Raw genomic sequence first — 19,899 nt, 5'->3', positions numbered from 1 at the left:
CAGTACAAGAAGAAAATGCAGTGCATTATCATCCAGGTAACCTTATGATTTTTTAGTCTGGTTTGATTGCTTATGGGAATCTAACCCAAGGCATAACACTATGCGATCCCAAGAGCTAGTTTGGAAATTGCTGCAGATTTTTAGGAAGACCTGCAAACTAGAGATAGGAATAAAAAGGATAGAAGTGATAGCCCTTCCTTTAATAAAAAAAGAAGAAAGAAAGAGAAGACAAATTACCCCAAAGACCATATTCTTTAAACCATTCAAGCAAAACATGTTTATTTGATTTGTTTGTATGCCTATTACAAAAATACTACTTTGGGATTCTAGGAACCCAGCCTGTCAATTTTTCAGCCTCTGCACTTTCATGGTTGCTTAGAGCTGTTTAATGCAAATACAGTTCCAATAAGAGATTTCATGCCCTTAAATTACACCCAGTTAAAGGCGAATGAAAATGTAAGGTAAATAACTATAATCAGCCATATTATCTTTCTCTTGGCACCTCTCACTTTACAGACATATTTAAAGATATCTCTAGGGTCCTATCTTTTTTAACAAGCAGCAGAATAGTTCCTGGAATATTACTTATGATGCTGTGCTGTGAACATGACATAGGTTAAAATGTCACCTAGAGATCTAAAAAAAAAAGTATCTGTTACAGAGCCATGCTTGTTTTCTTGTTTAGGAACATCAGAAAAAGATGAAAGAGGCATCTTCAACAAGGAGATGAAAATGAGATGAAGACAGTTTTGCTGGTCTTTCATGTGCAGTGCTGTTGATCAACAATGATGCCAAGCATAGGAAACTATTCAGGAATTCCAGAAAGGAAGACAGAAAGACACATAATGAGTGGTAAAGCACACACTTTGCATTCAGGAAGTCCCAGATTCAATTCTCCGCATTTCCAGGTAGGAAATAACCCTGCTTGGAACCCTGGAGAGCCACTGCCAGTCAGTATAAACAACAGTGGGATAGATGGACCAATGGCACAATTCAGTATAACGCAGCTTCTGATGTCCTTAGAATACTAGCAGTGGTCTGCAAACCATTATAACAACATCCAAATGCTTGAGCTTCTATTCCGTTCATAAGAAGAGCCCGGCTGACCCAAACCAAAGGCTTACCTAGTTCAGAATTCTGTTCCCACAGTGGCCAAGCAGAGGCCTACGCGGAGCCCACAAGCAGGAGAAGAGCACAATAAGGGCCTCCCACTCATGTTCCTCAGCAACTGATATTCAGAGGCATGTTGCCTCTGCTACTGGAAGTAATATATACCACAACAGCTATATTATAGCAATTTATAATAGCATAATAAATAGCTCAATCTTCTCCTTTTTCATCTTCATTGATTTGACTTTCTTCCTGAAATAAGTATCTACGGCGAAGTACAAATCATACAGAAGACTGCAAAAACATATAAACACACCTCAACAACAACCAATAAAACCATACAAACTGCATATTAATTTGAACTGCTTGGGAAATGTTTTCACCAGCACTTAAATTCTGTCAGTGAAGCAGGTCTCTCTGGATAGGTCATGTAATCACTGAGAATGCCATGCTTTCAAAGAACATGGGGATGGGGGGGGGGGAGACAAAACACAGTCTTATGGACTATGAAATAAAATGTCCCACACTATTTTTGCAACCTGCAAATGGGGTGGAGAATTAGGAGGGCATTCATCTGAGGCATGAAGTGTTAAGTATTAAAGTTATGACTGGGGACTCAGGAAGAGGAGAGCTAATGGGAGCATTGGGCCAGTTCCTTTTTAAAGTAAGAAGGCTGACCTTGCAACAATAAACTACAATACTCCGATACAGTCCTCTCTTTGATGCTCTTTGGGGAAAAATGGATGGATAATTAAGCACTCTTCTTTCCCTCCCCTTCTCCTCTATTCAAGACTCCCCTTTGCTAGACATCCTGACCTACAGTATCATCAATTTGCTAGTCAATAAACCCTTAGCCACCCAAGCACCTAAGGGCACAGTCCTATGGAACTGCCACTCGCTAGACGGAAGCCTCCAATGTTGGAGGCTTCCAAGTATCCTGTGCCCTGCCAGCAGGGTGGGAGGGGTGACAGAGGCAATTTTCACCTCTCCATCCTCCTTTGCATTCTCCCCTGCACCCTGTAGACAGCTCTCTATCCCAGCAAGGCCAATACAGTGGCATAATACAGGGATATAGTTGTCAGTAAGTACCACCCCTACCACGTATTTGTTGGCATACCCTGTAAAATACCTCTTTTCATGGCCAAAGACATTTTGCTTCCGGAAGCGGACAAGATGGTGCCTGCCCGCCATTCCTCATATAAAAGCCAAGTAGACTGGCAGTTAAGCAAGATGTTATCCTCCACCACACCTAAGGCAGCAGGCTAGTTTGGGGGCACCAGAACAGGCCATGTAGCATATGCCCTCCTACAGATGGGAATGGGGGCGGTCAGGTGGAACAGCTAGGGGCTGCTGCTGCCCCCCACTCTTTTCCCTGTGATCCTACAGCAGCTGTGTATCAGCCCAATATGCAGTTTCTGTTCCAGCATGAATGATGTGCCACTGACAGGATATCAGGTTTAAGACATAACTGCCTGACAAGTGGTTCCAGATTAGTCCTGTTGTTGAGTGAAATGAGATGGCTTCTCTCTTTGTTGTTTCAATATTACATATCCAGCTCCAAGATGCCTATAACAATGTGGTTTGGAGTCCTTTTAAGGCAAAATGGGAAACTTGTTCAACGCAGAATGCCACATGAGCAAGGGGACCATATTTTAGATTTGTGTAATGCACACATTGGATAATATTCATGTGTTGCTAAGAGCAACAGCAAGACTGTCCTTGGTTTTAGCCATCTGTACTGCATCCATGATTTGTATAGTTTTTAATAGGGATTTTTAATAGGGATGTCGGAGAATTTCTCCACGAATCTCCAACGCATTCGGCCCCCCAAAATTGGTGGAGAAATGGTCCGCCACACCCCCCCCCCGGGATGGGACTTACCTTGCGCGAATATCCCTGGCGCTGGCAGCTCCCGGCAGCGGTTCAGCGGCGGCCGCCATTTCCCAGTAAAAAACAACAACAACAACAACAAATGTGATAGGCTACGTAAAGATTTACGTAGCCTATCACGGCTAGATTTTCAAAAAACACCGTGATAGGCTACGTAAATCCTTACGTAGCCTATCACGGCTGACTTTGGGGGGGGGGGGAAAGCACGTACGCAAATGGCGGCGACCATGGGCGCCGCCATTTGCATTCCTTATTTGGGCACGTGTAGTCTACGTAAACATTTACGTAGACTACGGCGAAAATAAGGGCAACGCAAATAGCGTTGCCCTTATTTTCATCGTAGTCTACGTAAAAGTTTACATAGGCTACACGTGCCCAAATAAGGAACGCAAATGGTGGCACCCATGGGCGCCGCCATTTGCGTACGTGTTTTCCCCCCCCCAAAGTCAGCCGTGATAGGCTACGTAAGGATTTACGTAGCCTATCACGGCTGACTGCAGGGACGCAAACGGCGGCGGCTACAGCTGCTGCCATTTGTGTCCCGGCCGGCCAGGAGGATTCGCGGCCGGAGGGACGGGGCGACTCCCCCCCGGCCAGAATTTCGGCCAGAGGGACGGGGCGCTTCCCCCCCTGCCAGAATTTCGGCGGGGAATAACGGAGCGCCTCCCCCCCACCGCGAAGCAAGCTGCGGGACCAGGTAAGTGACTTTCGTCTATCCCTAGTTTTTAAGTAGGGACGGGTGAGAAATTTATTTTTGTTCATCTTTGACCAGAAATTTAGTCAATTCATACTTCCCGAACCTGAACATGAACCCAAATGCCATCTGTGATCTGAAGTATGTACATTTGCAAGCTTGCAATGTGATTTGCACAACAAAAAAGTGTTAAAAATGTATACATTTGAAAAATATGTACAAGCACCCTTGAGTCAATAGGTGAAAAATATATACATTCAAAACATGTTCACAACTGATGCATACATTTAGAAAACTGTGCACAAAAATATGCACAATTTCGCATGTGAAGAAAACAACACACAATCTGATATGGACCCGAGGTGGAATGACCTTCTAGGTGGAATTCAGAGGACCTCAACAAGCTCAGGTTACTTATATTTATAAATACTTACTTTCCATGAAATCCTTCTGCCTAGACAGTTGGGAGGGACTGCGTAGGGGCCATTTGCATGTGTGAGCTGGCCTGCATTTTAAGCATTACTTGCAAGAAACACATGGAATTATTATCTTCAAGCTGCCACAAAGTGCTCACCTAAGCCTTTCACAGGGTGAATCTGCACATTAAGACTTGCACTTTTCTTTCTGGATTGGGAGACTTAGGCATTCGTACTCTCTTGTAAAAAGATCTGAAGCATAAGCAGAACAACAGCCATGTAAGAAAAGTTTTACCGTGTAATCCAGCCCTTAATGATCAAGAGATATCACAGAAGTGTCAAGAGAGATAAACTTGGTTATCCCAAATAATGCATCTGTATCTTCCTTGCCAAGAGCTGCAGATCTAAAAGTTTCAGTCCTGTGCTATGAATATACAAAGATGTCACAACCTCTGTAGGCATCAGCCTATCATTCAAAGCTTCCTGGTCACTTTTCTTCTCAGCAGAAATCAGCTTCTAAGATGACACAGAAATGCATGCCTAAATCTAGCTCTGGTGCTCAACTGCCTTAAAAAAATAATCTGAGGACTAAATAAATAAATTTAAACATGCCCTTTCAGAAACCCAGCAACTTTGGTATTACCTAGGGTTGGTGTGAAAGCAGGTTTGAGGTTAGCACAGCCCTTCGTGCAGCCTGCTTCAAGCAGGGTGATCAGAGCTATGCTAACCCTTGAACCTGTAAGCTACCTCTGTCACCATGGTCTCCTTTGCCAAGAACCTACCTTCAGGCAGGGGAAGGAGAATGTGGCTGCTGATGGCACTCCCAGGAACCAAGCAGAATGCCTTTTCCATCCAAAGAAGGCCCTACTTCATGGTGGACATTGTGGCCATAGTAGTCCCAGTACCAGGTAGGAAAAGCCACTCCTGGGAGACCCTGGGAGAACTTAATGGTGCCTTCCTCTACCCAAGACAAGCTCTTCAGCTTAGGAGGTAGAGAAAGAGGAATACTGTGGTGGAGGTGGGAGTTTTGCCAGCACTTTCAACCCCTTTTGCAAGAGTTTTGAACACTCACAAACCAACTCAGACCCTTGGATGTGAACTGTGGAATGCCTGTACATTCCAGGTATTCGTTTCCCCCACAAAATAATCACTTTTCTACAGGCTCCTTCTCCAATCCAGTGCCCTCATATTCTCATCCCGATTTTAATCACAGGGTAAGCCTAAGTGCATACAGCAGGCTCCCCTCTTCTGAACTTCCCCACCGATGTGTGGACAAAAGGGGAGCAGGGCTGGTCCTGCTCTCGTCATCCATGTGATCATAGTCACGTGATCATAATTATGTGTTCATAAATCAAGGGGGCTTCAGGTTGTGGAGAATATATACACATGAAATCATATAAAAGCAATAATTTTCAGTCACAAGTTTTGACACGTGCATATCACAGTTCTTACAAAAATATTAAAATAAATACAAAGACAGGGCTGAGATACAGACATTCAACCTACTTAAACCAGTGTAGCCTAAGAGACAGAATGTGGAACGCACAGGGCTCCAGATTAAGGCATTGGCTAGCTGGGCTGTAGCCCAACTCGCTGTCTGAGGGGGTCCACCACCCTTTTAATCCCACCTCCAAAATGGCACAGACATGGTGATTCTTACAGAATAGTGTTTTATTTCTGCCATGCCTTATTAGATGCTCTCCTTTCCTCATTTACTGCTCTTGTGCATTAAAAGCGTAAGGAGTGAGAGTCCACACTTTCTACTCAGAGCCCATTGTCCAGAGATGGGCTGGGTGGCATTCCAGTCCCTTTTAAATAAAAACTGAATTATTTATTTATTTATTACATTTATATTCCACCATTTTTCCTCTTTAAGAAACCCAAGGCGGCGTACATAATCCTCCTCCTCTCCATTTTATCCTCACAACAACAACCCTGTGAGGTAGGTTGGGCTGAGTATCTGTGACTGGCCCAAAGTCACCCAATGAGCTTCCATGGCTGAGTGGGGACTAGAAACCGAATCTCCCAGCTCCCAGTCCAACACTCTCACCACTACACCACACTGGCTCTGAATTAAGGGTGGGGTGTGGATACATATAAATACATGCACATGGGCACTAAGCTACAATGTAGCACAGTCTGCCACTTTACACACTGCAGCTGCTGAAGTATATTTTCAACTATTGGTAACATACAGTAGGACAATTATGCTTTTCTTATATCTCTCTGTCCTTTTGGCTTTTAAACCTGTGGAGGACAGAATACATTAATACAATGAATTTTGGTATGAAAATAAGGTTGGTCCAAGCATGCCCTTATTTTCATCTGTGAAATGCTGGAGGGTGTGAAGACAGTGAAAGCATGCCCCTTCTTTTGGCCTTCATATCATTTTCAAAGGGTTACATTTTACATACATGTTCTTCAAATGTGTCCCTCCTTTGTACCACAGTATGACTCACTGACCCGGTTTGCACAATCATGGCGTGGTTAACACGTCACAATGGCTTGTTAACCCCATCGTGTGTGCCGGCTGGATTTCCCTAATGACCCTCTCTGGCACAGCTTGCCATACTGGCAAAACCCAGGCAGCATTGCTTGCTTGAGAGGGGGCAATAACCTTCAAGTATGGGTTATTTGAAGGTTGCTGCCCCTCCGCCCAAACAAGCTTTGCCACCCAGGTTCGGATGGCATCGCAAGTTGTGCCTGCGAAGGTAATTAGGGAAATCCAACCATTGTGGCTTATTTCCCTTGCTGTGAACATGCAAACTGGCCCCTTAAGTAGTTTCCTGACCCAGAGGTCATAGGGGGAAACTCTGTTAGATGCTTTGTTTGTTGGATGAGAGATTAAACTAATTCTTTTATGTGTCTGGTGACCACTAAGGTTCTGTTTGAAAATTTCTGGTAGTTGCTAGTAGACTACAAAGAGAAGACCAAGGACCAGAATTCTGGGAAGACAAAAGAAAAATTTCAATACTGGAAACTTTCTGTTTCACTGCCTTTGAGAATATCACTGTGTTCCCAGTTTGGAATTTCAACAGCTCATTTTCCTATCTTTTTGGCCAGTTTTTGTCCAGTTCCCATTTCTACACCCACAGCTCAAAGGGGCAGAAAATAATCCTACATGTGTCCACAGCTCCTATCTCATAAACCACCCCTTACTACACTGATATCTACACCATAATCTTCCATTAAAAGATAAATAATGTTAATTTGTATCCAAGACAATCAGTAGTTACAACACACACACACACACACACACACACACACACACCTCAATCCTTGAATATCTTTGGCTGACAGAAGGAGGCACAGCTGGGAAACTCAAGACTAGCGTTCACAATATAGTGACCTACAGATAGGGATGGCAGAGAAATCCGCCATGGATTCTAATGAGGCCGGATTCTAAAGAACCCCTGGAGTTCATGGCAGAATGGACTACCCCCCCCCCGCCACTCCACAGAACCCCCCAGGACGGACCCTACCTGATCATCAGCAGGGTTCTCTTCGGACGCAAATGGCACCCGGCGTAGAAGACGCCATTTGCGTCCGAAGACCAGCTGTGGCCAGAAGTCAGGCAGCAGCCGGCCCCAGCCGGCAACTCTGTGGACTCGCCATGGAGCAGAGCTGGCTGGGGAGGATTCTGGGGGGAGGGACGGATCGCCTCCCCACAACCACGGACGCCCCCACCCGGAACAAGGTAAGGGATTCATACATCCCTACCTACAGATGTTTAGGATTACAACTCCCAATAGCGTCAACCAGCTTGGGCAACCAGCTTGATCCAAACATCTAGAGGGCACCAGATTGCAGAAGGCTGCTCAAGACCATTCTAGACATTTTTATTCTATCCTTCAGTCAAGCTACTGAAGGACAAATCACTAGTCAATACCAACCATGGCAAGTTTAAGTTGGACCAGACAAGCAAAAAGATTTATGAGTCAAGATTCATACGCACTCAGGAAGAAGGGAATATTTATGGAAGCTTACATATGTGGTCTATGTCAGGTATGTAGAACCTCTGGCCGACAGGCCTAATCCAACCTGAGGAGATTCCCTATCCAACCTGCAGAAATTCCTTGGTTTCTTCCAGAGGGTGGGGCTTGGCAACCAGGCCCCTCCCCCTGGAGGAATCCTCGCTTATCTCAGATCTGAGATAAGAGATAACAGTGAGGATGCAGGTGGTAGGTGGTCCTGTCTTCCCAGTGCCAGTTAAGTCCTTTCACATGGTGCACAGCACACTCATGGGGATGATGCACATCACATGAAGCCATGGCTGGTGCTGGTCTGTGTGGTTGGACTCATGAATCTTTTTGCTTGTCCAGAATTGTTCATGAGACATGTATCTCATTCCCTACATTATCCAAGAGTGGCTATGGGATTCAAATCCTACTAGGATTCATCAGATTTTATACATTTAATACTGCCAGCTATGGGTTTATGTTTCTTTCATGGGTAACAGTATTGTCAAATTTTACTTTATCCACAAGACGTAATTGTACAGAGATGATATGGAGAGCATAAGAACAGCATGTGTGACTATCAAAGTGACTCTTTGCCTCTGGGTGCAAGAAGAAAGTTGTCTTGTGTCCTGAACATCCCATTTTTTTCCTCTGTTATCTCTTTCCTGCAGGGAACTGCTCAGCTTAACAAAGCAAACTTGGCTTTACTTATCAGAAGGAGCCCAGGAAGCTCTACAAGGAGTAGAAATACAAACAAATCAGATGCAAGCTAAGCAGAAAACCCTGGAGACTGCTGAACACATATAATAAATGCCCCATGTCCTGCTACCCATTTGGTTAAGAGATCTTTGGTCAGTTAGGGTGCATGAACAGAAGGGGTCGCCTAAATTTTATGTGAAGTAATTCATTAGCATGCCAAACAAGAAGGCTTTTATATCACTGTGAACATCATGGGAATCTAAAAGGCTTTCTGACTCTAGCCTGAAGCAAAAAACATCTTTTAAAAAAAATCTCTTTGGATGACAATAAAATTCAAACTCCCTTCCCCCCTGTTAAGTAACATCTTCAGCCAAAACAATGTGAAGCCCCACGCAGTACCAATGGAAAAGCTTATATGGTGCACACCTCTCTGCCTTTCTAAAATGTCAAGGCTATAGAAAGGATTCTGTTCACCAGGGAGTAAACAGCACTCCAGCCTAAGAAAAATACAGCCACAAAGTGAGCTTGTCAGAATCAACTCCACATGTTCCTGCAGCTGACATACGGAAGTTCACAGGTACTCAGGAATGGCAGTTGAGCTGAAGTGGAGTGAAAGGCCACAGAGAAAGGGCTTTCATTCAATTTAATAAGGATATTTACCAAGACAATCATACTTCGGCTTTTGTCATGCTGTCACCCATTTCTGATATGAACCCCATTTCTCACCTTAATTCTTGTCATGGTAAAGTCACTATGGGCTGGTTCTTATCCCTGATTTTAACACAATGAAAATGCCTAACCATCCTCATGTTTGTTGTTGTTCAGTCGTTAAGTCGTGTCTGACTATTTGTGACCCCATGGACCATAGCGCGCCAGGCCTTCCTGTCCTCTGCTCTCTCGCGGAGTGTGCTCAAGTTCATATTCATTGCATTGGTGATGCTATCTAGCCATCTCATCCATCCTCATGTTTAGACCTCCCATTTATTGGATCAGGGAAAACTCTGATTTTCAATTACCCTCTTTCAATGGGACATCCCGTGGAGACCATATTACACCGGTTTTAAACTCTTTACACTGGCTGCCAATTTGTTTCCGAGCAAAATATAAAGTGCTGGTTCTTACTGTTAAAGCCTTACATGGTCTAGGTCCAAGCTCCTTCTCCCCTGTGTCCCAGTCTGCCACCTAAAGTCTTCTGACAGCTATCTGTTGCGGCTGCCTAATGTGAGATTAGCAGCCACATGCAAGAGGACCTTCTCCTTTGCCGCCCCTAAGTTGTAGAACAACCTGCCGGTTGAAAGGCACCTGCTGACCTCTTTGAAGGTCTTTAAGCAGGAATTATTCCAGCAGACCTTCCTTTTTTAGAATGCTTGTTCCTTTTGCTGACTTTTGTATACTATTTTTAAGCTGTGTTGTTTTTATTGTTGATTTTTTTTGTTAAACTGTTTTTAGCTCAAAGTTGTTTTAAGTTATATGTTGTTTGAGTATTTTGTCTGTGTGCTTTTATGTAAATGGCTTTTAAACTTTGTACATTTTATTTGCATGTTTTAACTGTTGTAACTACCCAGAGAGCTTCAGCTGCAGGGCGGTATAGAAATGTAATAAATAAATAATGTCACTGCATGAAGGTGCATCAAAATGGTGCACAAAATGAAGGACTAGGCACCACCAAGTGGGTATTGATTAAAATCATCGTAAAGTTCTTAATACAGCACATAAGCATTAATGTCCATGGGCTTAAGTCAGCACTGGTAAAAAATACATTGCTACCTATATTTAACCCAGTAATTCTGATTGTAAGTAGAACGGGCATTGATGAGGGCCTTGTGCAATAGGAACATGGGAAGCTGCCTTACACTGAGTCAAAACACTGGTCCATCTAGCCCAGTACTATCAACACTGACTGGCAGTGGCTCTCCAGGTTTCAGGCAGGATTTTTCCAGCTCTACCTGGAGATGTCAGGGATCAAATCTGGGACTTTTTGCATGCAAAGCAAGGGCTCTACCATTGAGCTACAGCCCTTCCTGTTGAACCTCACTGTTTTATCTCTGCCCAGACCACTGCCTAGTCTCTCTTTATCTCTGCTTAGACTATTTACAGGGTTTTCTAGCAGGGTTTTAATTTAAAATTAGGATAAAATAAATCCACAACAGTTTACTTCTCATTTACCGTAAAACAACGGATGAATGCACTAACATGGGTAGACATTTTGCCCATAGGATTTCTTTAAATGTGCTAAAATTACACACTTCAAGCAATATAATTGCATGTCCCAGTTCCGCTTCTAGCTGTGTTTATTTGTCTATTTATTTAATCATTTGTATGCTGCTCACAACAAAGTTTTCTGCATCCCGGCAGCACTTCTCTTAAATGCTTCTGTATTTGAGATAGCTAGTTATTCCAGGAGAATCTCCTGCAGCTGGAACATTTTGAGCAGGTAGCACTCCATGTTGCAAACTGCTCATGCAGCAGGACTGAGAACAAGGCATATCCTGGCCACCGGCTGTTCCTGACTACAGGAAAATGAAAATACAGCATCTCCGCACCTGTTCACCTGATGGTGAAAGGAAGGAAAAGCCATTACCGAGTGACAGAAGACAAAAAACCAAAATCTACTTCAGCAACTCATCCCAGCACTGGTGATTAATCTCATACTCCCACAGCCTGATGCACATTAACCAGATAATTAATAATTTCTTTGGGGACTACTGTTCAGCAACTGTTTTATCAACCTGCGCAGCATTAACAGGGAGATGCAGCACTTGTGATCAAACCACTAGGACTTAGAGAGACAGTGTCTGGAGGAACTGTTAAATGTTTAAAGCAATTTGGATATGTGGATCTATTATTACAGGCAGAAATCAAGAATAATTTCTGTAAGATTATCAGAGTGCTCACCTGATCAAAAGTATATTTGTTATTAGAATTTAATACCAATTCTAATATAATACTATCCAATGAAGAACCATGCCTTTTTGCTGATAAAAACACTTTTAATTTTTAAATGTAATTTTTGTATGTGATACTGTGGTGTTATACAGTCTCTTTTTTATCTTGAATCATCTACTTCACCTACTTTTTCATAGATATTATATCACATAAACTCCCAAAAGCTAAAATGCTAAAATAAATGTAAACAAATGTCATATGTAATAATAATAATAATAATAATAATAATAATAATAATAATAATAATAATAATATGAGGTCAGTGCTCTTTAGCCTAAAGAATTTCAAGTAATTCGAAGAGGAATGTAATATCATTTTCCATATTACTTGCCTTCAACTTTTTATGCAGAATTCTCCTCTCTCTGTCTCTCTAATGGAGAAAAGTAACAAGGTATGAAAAATATCTCAGGAAAATGAAAGCCATTCCCCCACACACATATGTACATTCACTTTATTTAGATCAGGCTTGCAGAGTTAGAAGCCACCAAGTCAAAAACCATTCCATCAGGCATGAATGGTGGTCCTCCAAGGGGCTCAATAAACCTCCTGGCTTTGCTACTTACTTGGGACTGCAAATCCAGCACCTAGCAGTCCACAATATTATTTAACACAATAGACAGATATTTGTTTCATGTTTTGATGTAGTTGTTCTAAACCAGGAGTAGGCAACCTGGTGCCCCCGGACACCTTTCTTGGCACCCACCAAGGTGTCCTAACTCTTTCACTTTAAACAAAATTAACACATTTTCTTACTGGCAGCTTCACTGCCAGTGAACTGGTTACTTCAAAGTTACTGAAGTACTTACTGAAGTACTTTGGTTACTTACTGGTTGCTTCAAAGCAGAGACTTGTGTATATGCAGAATTTGCAGAGTTTGCCTTTGATTAAATAGGTTTCTGCTGTCACTCAAAACTGTGAGTTTAGCAATGTTATTTAGTGTTTTGGGGCTCAGACCCCACCTCTACCTTATACTCAGTCTTTGGGGCAGGTTACTTTGTGATTAGCCATGCCTCCAGTGGCAGCCATTTTGTCATGGTGCCCATGACAGTTTCTCAAATTGCCAACTATGTCCACGTATCCAAAACGGTGGCCTACCCTTGTTCTAAGCTGTTTTATCCTGAAATTATTTATTTATTTTAATATTGATGTAAGCCAGCATGAAGACCATATAGTAATAAGATACAGGGTGGTTAGTTATGGCTCCAGGATAGGAGATTTGCCCCAATTGCATAAACTCCCTGTCAGTGCTCTGCAGGTTGATAAAAGAATTCCCCAAATAAAAGCATTTAAAAGAAATAAAACAGGGCAGATTGAATACATGGCTTTTCTTCATACTCATATAGATATAAGTGGACCCCTCTTTTTCTCAACTACTATAAAACCTGAAGTTATGTATCCCTCAATGTTCCTTGATCAGCCTCTCCTGAGGATCAGGAGACCAATAGGAGGACCCTCATGAAAAACCTGGAATGTGGCACCGGGAGGGGACGGCATGCAGTGGGAAGGGAATCTGAGAAAATGAGGCAAAGTTGGCTTGGCTCTGCTTGTACTACCTACAAGGAGGCGGGGGGGCTCCTCATTGCATCCTCCTGCAACCCCTGAAAAACCTCTCCTGAGGATCAGAGAAAGATCTGGGATGTGGTGCAAGGAGAATGGGAAGGAAGAAGGCCTCACTGTGTGGATAACTTCCACTCATTCAAACTTTGTCTGTAATTGGGCATTTTATGACACAACCGTATGCAGATTTACTCAAAAATAACTCTGAGCCAGAGCTTATACTATAACCTCTCAACTTTTTGCTCCATATATTTTTTGTTTGCTAGCTTTTAAAAATAAGGGCAATTCTTTTGACATCAGCAGCTTCCACTTGATGGTGACTTGTCAAATTCCAAAGACATGCAAATTCAAGTTGTAGCAATCTAACAATGGTGCATATAACATTACTAGTTGCATGCTATAGAAGCTGGCATGAGCAAAGCCTTTTTTCAACACCTATCACTTTTTGTACAGTTCTCAGTAGAACCAGTATGTATTCACCAATGAGAGAAATGTATGTCCAATAAGCACTTAATAACTGTGTAACTTGTCAGTCTAGTGGTAGGAGCTAACAGAGCACAGTACAGATAAAAGCTCTTAGTAACCATGAAGGTGAGAAAAAGTGGATTGTTCTACTATGTTACTGTATGCCAATGGTTTCCTTAATTTACACAGAACAGCATAGGAGGCCTTTCAGTTGCTTGAAAAAGGAACAACTTTGTTTTTATATAGAACATCAAAGCACTTTGTATTCAGGCAGTGATACATCTGGATGGTAACCCAATTAAAAAGTGAAAGGATTTAGCCAGTGGAGGGAAATGACTTTTCCCATCTTCCCAAAATTAGAATATACATGTTTCATATCCCCAGAATATTTACACAAATTTACACATATACCTAAATTAGCTCAATTATCCTTAGCCCAATCCATGCACTATAGGTAATAATTACACCCATTTTACAGAGGGAAAAGTAGTTTGACTTCATGGGGGGCTTTAATCATCAAGCCTTTAATAAACATTTATGCAACTGAGAAATTATATCCTACATCAAAAATTTTGACATGAAAAAACAATGGTTTTGAACTAGAGCATGCTTTCCCACTGTCCTTTGCATTCAGTGTCCTGTGCATTCACTGCCCTTTACATCCACTGTCCTTTACATCTTTGGAGGCAACCTACAAGTTCAGAAAAAGCACATGGCAGAGGTCCAATTCTCCTGAGACTGCACTATTTCAAAATTCAGAGTAGATGAGGGGTTAGAAAAAATGACAAGAGAGAGAACATAGTATTTTCCTCTTTTTAACTCCAGGTTTCATACAAAGGGAGAGAGACATATATCTGTGTGGATTATGTGCACCTTTCCCTTTCTGAAACCCAGAAACATGTACAGCAGACTAAGAGAGGGAAGCATAACAAGTTATTTGCACTTCCTCTGCTTCCTGGAACAGCCTAACATAGCTCTCTTACATGGTGGCACATTCTAGCATGTCTTTCCTATATGTGACCTCTGAAATGGTCCATCCCTCAAGGGATTGCACATATTTAGAGAGATGTTTCATATGGAAATGAACATACAATTATGAAACTGGCACAGTAGGAAAAAAATCTATATAGACCTGGAATGGGAGTCCTGATCTTACTGTGAACCATTTATGACCAGATCAAAGCATTTCAGAGGAAACTGATAGCGACAGTGTCTTCATTTGTATGCAATGCAATGGACCACATCCAAACTGTTGGCTACTTTTTGAACTATTTGTCAGGGGAAGAAGACTGTTATTTGCTTTTATATGTTGCTTTTAAGGACTTTTATTCATTTGGGGGTTTCTCCTGCCCTCGCACCATTAAATAACATCTCAACCCCTCTGTTCTTATTCTTCCTTTCTTTTTTTAAAGCCTGGATTCGAATATTAACCTTTGATGTAACATTTTGGCTATACATCAGAATAGATATATTGAGCTTCAGAAAGGCAACTAAATTCAAAGAATAAAAAAATGTGACGTAACTTCAAACATGAACTACTCACAAATTATGTGTAAAAATATTTCTGTCACATTCTCTACGTTGCACTGCTTTATTTGCCTTGAGCTTCGAGTTCTTGATGGCCACACTTCTTGACTTTCTACCACAGAGTAGTGATGCTGCTGAAATTTGGTGTTTGGAGGATGCGCTGTTCCTACAATCACCATCAAGCTGGGCAATTGAAGGGGTAAGGAGCAGGAAATACTTCACTTAGGGGCTTGCCGGGGAGCAGGGGAGGTGTCTACCAGGAGTCCACAGTTTTCCAGTCAGAATTTGGCTCAGAAAAAAAATTGTTTTCCCCATCTTAAAAAAATAGCATAGGATCAAAACTAGACTTGACATGAATTACCTTTCCCTTCCTCTGGTTACCATGATAATAACTTCCCCAAAGTTGCTATTAGCATAAGAAGCCTCCAGTGGCACCAGTAGAGAATCCCCTCTGGATACAAACAGAAGCTTCAGGGAGATCATTTTCATCGGGACCATGTAAGGGATAAGCTCTCTCTCTCTCTCTCTCTCCAAACTCTGTGGTCCCATAGCTGTCTGCGTCTCCCCACAACTGCTCTTTACATTTTACATTACATTAATTGCACATCATATCTAATTTGGCCCTCATTTTCCCAAGGCAGAACCTGAATCAAGGTTAGAGTGGGATAGCTGGACTTTCTCCCATCACTATTACAAGAGAAGAATAAATATCTATATTGTTGCTGCTACTGCTGCTAGTCTAATTCCAAGGTTCAACAAACAATACACGCTACTAGGATTTTGAATCTCAGCCTTATTTAAAATAAGTTCGTAGGAAAAAATGTTAAAACTTGACAGCAGGTATTCTAGAGGCTTGTGATAAGGAAAATAAAAAGCATTGAGAGTTTACTTCTATGATTTAAAACACAGAGCCACATTTGTGAGCGGTTGACATGATTTTGAACATTACTCATTCAACTGGATGAATGCTTAGATGTCAAGAGGCCACTTGTCACTTACATCTTTTGAGGGGATAAATGCAAGGCCATGCATCCTAATTCCAGCATCTTTTTGGAAGTGTGTACAGGCACCTGCTCAACAGCACTACAAAACACGCAGTGTCTAGTAAAAATATTTCCAGGAAGAAAAGTTCTTAGCAGCAGGGCGGTGGGGAGCAGCAGAGAAGTCTCAGATTGTAGTGAGGAAAGAAGACTCTTTTTAAAAAGCCTTTTCATTTACTAAGGAGCTTTCCTCTTATGTAAACAAACATGAAAAGTATATAATTCCATAACAATGTCAGTTTATCTTCTCACCTCACCGTTTACCTAATATTCTCCCATATTAAGCATGGGCTACGTATGATGTATTAATAAAGTAAACAAAGAGAAGAAATTTGAGAAGGAGCTACATTTATCCCCAAGATTTGGGACTGAGGCTTTCCAGAAATTGCAGCTACAGCAGTGTGGGGAGGAGGCTGGGTTAATTTGCCAGTTAAAAAACAACAACATAACTATTGAATACACTGCATCTTAACTACATAGTGATCTTTTCCAAAATAGTCTAATACGGTTTTTCTTCAAGTGTCTATAGCATAAAACTGAGAGCTGATCATACGTTCTTCCAATGACCTAAGGTTCAGATCCCTCCTCAGACCTCCAAGATTCCCCACCGAAGCTTCTGAATGTGTGGTGCCAAGGGGAGAAGAGATATAGTACCAAAGTTGGAAAAGAAAAGGTCTTCGGTGCTCAGAGGCTAGAGCCAGAGAATGGCATCAATCTACAAGACTCGCAGCACACATCAATGTGAATTAAAGAAAGTAATATAAAGAGAATAGTCCTGAGATAACATCATTCTAAGGAATATCACTGCTTCTACCATAAACACACTGGAAAGAAGTCCCATTATTTACATAGGAAAGTATTCCTTTATCATCATGCTTAGGATTGTAACCTAAATCACCTGACCTTCTAGACACCAGTATCTAGAGAAATATCCATTCCTTTTATTGAAATATCAAACAGAACACAGAACATGAAGGGCAGCTTTTGCTCTAGCTTTTGTTTGTAATTCAGCATATCACATGGCTATTTAGGCTATGAAAGCAAGCATTATGTGAAAGCAAAATAGAATTTCTGAACTTTTCAGTGAGGTATATGGTACACACTTGAAGTCCTGGAACAGGGGAGGGCCACTTTTTTCTTTTCTTTTTTTACCCCAGGGAGCAGTGTTCCCTCAGGCGTAAACTGCCATGATGGGCCACATCGGCAGAGGTGGCAGTGCATGGGTCTGGGGTCCCCCTCTACCCCCTTTCTCTGTCACATACACACTCCAATCTCATCAGGATCAGGGGGGAGGGAGAGATTTTACCTTTCCCTCATCTGAATCCATATGAACATCCCCACTGTGCACTACCATTAACTCTTTTCCTAAGCTTAATAGCAGAGGAGGGAGCAATCTTCATCAGGATCAAAGGGGAGAGGAGGATTAAATCTCTTCTCCCCCCCTGATGCCCCCTGATGCTCAATGGAACTTTGGGGAACAACTGAGCAGCAGGGGTGGGAAAGGCTTTTGAAAAAGATCCAGCTTTCAAAGTGTTCTTCTCTCCCTGCTTAGGTAAAAGGGGGTTGTTACCTCCTCACCCAAGCAGGGAAAGCTTGAGTGGAGCCTGCCACTTGAAAGATGTCCAAGGACCATATGGAGTCTGCAGATTGCCAATTCCAGATTGTCCTAGAAGGTGGAAAACAATCATATACTACACTAAATTAATGGGAGAAAGAGAGAAGAGAAAGAGCAAGAGAGAATTCATCTAGCAGTCTATAACATACTGGTTGGAATTGATTATGATGAGACAATTTGCTGGTGCTAAAGTTTTCTCAAGTTATCTTGTAATGTTGTTAGAATGTTATTATTTTTGCTATTTTAATTAGAAGGAGACAGTTCTTTACTATTTTTTGAAAACAAAGTTGAAAAACCACGCATGTCAACAGGCAATTCAAAATCATCATCATTGCTTTCAGACTGGTTAAAGGATCCCCAGTAATTTGTTCTATAGCAGTGATAATTCCTTAAGTCTTTCCTGCCCCCCCCCACCTGCAAAGAAGCAAAGATCACAATAATCAAATGTCTTATTCTGCAGTTGGTCTATTTATGTAAACAGGCTTACTGCAAGCTTGAAATCTACAGCCTAATTTCATATATGCCATAATATATACTGCAAGGCACTCAAGAGCTAAAAGTATACCACATTCTGACAATATTGTGCTAAATTTCCCTATAACAACAATAGCAATAACCTGCAGTATGGAGGCTGGAGGGATCTTGTTCTAGCCCCTGACATGTACCCCTACACCAACAATGACCCTGACAGCAATAGCTGTGTTCTGCAGTAGAAGTTACTTGGATCTGTTCACTTCTATGGTACAATGCTACTTTGTGGCAGAGAAATCAATCTGCAGAATAATCAGGCACTTGCACCCCCTTTGCCTCTCCTCACTGTCGTGCTTCGGTGGTAATTAGAGACCCTACTGTTATGCATGGGAGGGCTGGGTGGCAGGAAAACCCAAACCCTCCATTGGACAAGCTTTTACTTGCCTTCTTCCCTCAGCCATGGCAACAAACAGCTTTCAGATATAGCTGCCTCTACTGCCAAGGGAGAGATACCTGCAGTGATTTTCCTAAGCTAGCAGCAGGTCTAGGGAACCCACTGCCCCTGTTCGTCTGCATAGCTCCACACATCTTTTGGTCATGCTGGTGTGTGACTAAGACACATTCTGCTTTTATCCACACGCCAGCGTGGAATGTTCCCTACTGTATATGTTTCTTGATTTACTTTTTTTGGTAATTTTCCATGATACTTTTGGAAGATTTGACTTTCACTACTGAGAAAATCCTGTGCAGTCACCCAACCTCTCCACAGAGACAGGGCCTCTTTTACATACTTGGATCAGTTTCTCTCTCTCTGTCTCTCTCTCTCTCTCTCTTTCTCTCTGTCTCTCATACACACACACACACACACAGAGTTTAGAACCTGTTCCACCCTAAACTGCCATAGCACGAAGCTATAATGCTTTTGATCTTTACCAATACCAAGTTGAAAAGAAGCAGAAGTCTTCTGCTGTTCATAAAGATTAGAGAAGCTTGAGATTTAGATGAATACACAAGGCATGTGCTATTCCTCTGTTTTTCTCCTGGTTCAATTCCTCTCCTCCTAGGAATTTAAAGCTTTGCTCCTGAAGTCTGTGGCATGATGAAGGTGGACTACTGTTGGGGCAACTGTCTGCTCAAGGTGTTAATAGATTAACAAAACTAGCTGGGAGAATCAGTATCCTTAAAATTCTGAATAGCTTTATATGGAAGCAAGGCCCATTTATTTTAAAGATCACAGCCGAAAGCTGCCTGGTGACATTTTCTTTATTAGCGTTGCCTACCATGCCAGTTCTCTGTGTACTAGAAAGAACGATTCTGCAGTGCACAGTGCAGGTCTTTGAAGTCCCCTCAAATGTTACATGGAGTGTCACTGTTTATTACAGATAACTAATGCCCTAAGTCTTTATTTACTTGTGTTTATTGCTGTTTTAGCAAGAGCCACCAGAGAACAGCTATGCTTTGGGTCCACCAGGGTTCTTTAATCACTGTTAGTAGGTAAAATCATCTGTGA

General features: G+C 42.1%; 1 long non-coding RNA gene across 1 annotated transcript in view; it reads right to left on the bottom strand.

Annotated features, from left to right (window-relative positions):
- Positions 1–256: 256 nt before the first annotated feature.
- The window catches only part of LOC146360073 (uncharacterized), a 159,398-nt gene continuing 139,755 nt past the window's right edge, over positions 257–19,899 (bottom strand). The window contains exons 3-4 of the long non-coding RNA XR_014786928.1: positions 4,269–4,362; positions 257–805 (exon numbers count right to left, since the gene is read on the bottom strand). This is a non-coding gene — a long non-coding RNA (uncharacterized LOC146360073). The remainder of the gene's footprint in view (positions 806–4,268; positions 4,363–19,899) is intronic.

Source organism: Heloderma suspectum, chromosome 1 (assembly GCF_057233095.1).
Source record: "Heloderma suspectum isolate Gila_16-S chromosome 1, 16-S_ref, whole genome shotgun sequence".
NCBI classification, from domain to species: Eukaryota; Metazoa; Chordata; class Lepidosauria; order Squamata; family Helodermatidae; genus Heloderma; species Heloderma suspectum.
The sequence above is the reverse complement of the archived record's forward strand: the minus strand, read 5'-3'. Positions and strand labels throughout refer to the sequence as shown.